Source organism: Octodon degus, unplaced genomic scaffold, assembly GCF_000260255.1.
Source record: "Octodon degus isolate 3935 unplaced genomic scaffold, OctDeg1.0 scaffold00366, whole genome shotgun sequence".
Classification (NCBI taxonomy): domain Eukaryota; kingdom Metazoa; phylum Chordata; class Mammalia; order Rodentia; family Octodontidae; genus Octodon; species Octodon degus.
The window spans coordinates 924,713-927,413 of record NW_004524942.1 but is presented as its reverse complement, the minus strand read 5'-3'; positions in this window follow the sequence as shown (position 1 = coordinate 927,413).

Below are 2,701 nucleotides of genomic sequence, written 5' to 3'. Positions count from 1 at the left end.
GAAGAATAGGTTAGGAATAATGTAGTGAATCAGGCTCAGTCCTGCCATCACCTGCACCAGGTGGGAGAATTTGCTTTGTCTATTCACATAAATGGTTTTTCTTTTTTATTCCAGTTAAGCAACAGGCCTATCAGATGGTGCCATCCAACTTTCTCTTCAGCATACTTAACTAGTTCCTTCTCACAACACCTTGTACCTTTATAATTTGGACGACATATTGCAAAGATAAACTTTATTAGGGATAGTAAATTTAAACATCTGCAGTATGGTGAGCTACTTTGAAGTGTTAGCATGGGTTGCTGAAGTGTTGAACCATGGGAGAACAATGAACAATAGGGATGAGATGGGAAAATAGACAAAACATGAATATTTTAGACCTTGTCACTTGGCCTTACACCAGATCAACCTATTTATGTATTCTGTCCTTATGTAACATAGCTAAAAAAACGTGTCTCACTTAACTTCTCCAGACTAGAGACTAGGGTGTTTCTGTATACAGTAACCAAAGTGAATAGGCAGGATTAGATGTACAATCTCCCCATGTATTCATTTTTACAAGATAGCCTTGCATTGGCTGACTGCCATCAGGAGTGGGAGAATGCACAAGGGGGATCTATGTACTTCAGAGTCAAATGATCTGGTCAAAGATGGAAAAGATGGAAGACTGGGAGCTTTTTCCAGAGTCCTGTTGGAGTATCATGGAGCCAACGTGTGCTGGAGAACTGAAGAGTCTGAGCTGGGAGGGTGAAGATTCTATTCTGTAGATCTGGAGAAACTGCATTGGAGGCCTGGAACAGTCAAAGGTGCAGGGAAAGAGCGGAGCTCCTCCCCAGGAGAAGCAACAGTGAGACCTCCTTCCTCTTGCCTTTGTCATTCCATCTACACCACAAACCTATTGGATGATGGCGTCCACCCCAAGGGTGGGGCCTCCTTCTTCAGTAACTCCATCATCCAGACACACCCACAATGAGCCAGCCAATCAGCTCACCGTTTCTCATTCGAATGGACACAAGAGTCAACTGTTACTGTATTTCTCACTAGCTCAGGAGACACCTTTAGGTCACCAACATGAAGAGAAAAATTTACTTTTACTCAGTTTTAAGAATTAATGCCCATGTTTATGCTTTCTTTATTTAGCAGTCTTCCCTAATAATCAAAACTCAGTGGTGTGTGGAGTTTGTATAACTGATTCGGAAGTAAGTTTATAAGTCAATGGATGGCTTTCCATACTTTCAAACTTATGCCCTTCTTGAGAAGATCTTATCCAATATCACACTCATTCTGTGGCCTACAAATTTTTAATTGAAATAACTTATTTATTTGAGGGAATGGCTTCCAATAAGCAGACGGACAGTTGAGGATGGTGGGAGAGAACAATTTGCTTCTCACTGGGAACAAAGCTTGAAAGTCTCAATTAGGAGTCGTAACTACAGATCAAATGTGCAGTTAGTTAGCTATATTCTTCTTAGCTATATTCTCACCACTTACAGATTGAGACTCTGAAAGACAAAGGACAAAAGTACATCGAAGTTTCTATATGAAAAGCCAAATTAAAAGGGGTTAATTTGGAAGCAGTGTCCCCAGTACATTAGAATCAAAGTTCATTAAGAGAAGCAGTGTGGGAGTCCCAGTGCTTTGAAATCAGTAGCTGTTTAAATTTTGGCTCATTTACCCATTAGAGTGACATTGTGAAAATCGACTAATTCCTATTGGACTCTTATCTTCATCTATCAAATAAATGGAGTGAACCTTTACAAACCAAAGATTTTTAACAGCTCTTTGCTTCTATAATCCTCCATCAAATGCTTGCCAAGCCTTAAATGGCTTTGACAGTTCTGCAATAACACGGGGACATTCATAAATGAAAGTAAACATGGTGTCATAAATTAAAGATAAAAGCACAGTGCTTTCACAGTGTGCTCTTAGGTTTGATGAATTGAAAGCATTCTTTAAAAAGCCAAGAAACTTGATTAAGCTAAACGGTGGATTTTAAAAATACTCATTCTTCACTCAAATGGAAAAAAATACCCAGCCAGTTCAGTTTCTTCTCTCCTTTGTGTTGATTATAGTAATGAGGGCCTAGGGAATTCTTAGTCTTTCCTGAAAGTTTCCTCTTATTTCACACAGTATGTGATTCATAATGAATATATTGTTGCTATTTTGGTCATGAATCCTCCTCTCTGAGGAGTGCTTGTTGATTCATTATTCAAGTCAGGAACCCAGTGATCACTTGTGGTCAGCAGCGGTGCTAGTATTTGCTGGAGGCTTTCCATTTATCATCACCACTTACCCAATCCATTGCAAAGCCCACTAAAAGTGTGTTCTTATCTTTCTTCTGTTCTTATCTTACTCTTCGGTCTCACTCTAACACCTAAATGCTGGCCTTGCAGAGGCAGTTTGTGTAGAGAACTGAACTCTTCTTGTTCTTCCTTACTTGCCAAGTTTCTACTTAAGGATTGCTTTTGCTTCTGCAAACCTGTGTTTTATTGAGCTTCCATAGGTGCACTTTGATTTATGCAATAGTTGCTGCCTGAAGAAATTTGCTGGAAATAGGACATCTATTCCCTTCTCCTCTTCCCTCCTCTTCCTCCTCCTCCTCCTCCACTTCCTCCTCTTCCTTCTTCTTCTTCTTCTTCTTCTTCTTCTTCTTCTTCTTCTTCTTCTTCTTCTTCTTCTTCTTCTTCTTCTTCTTCTTCTTCTT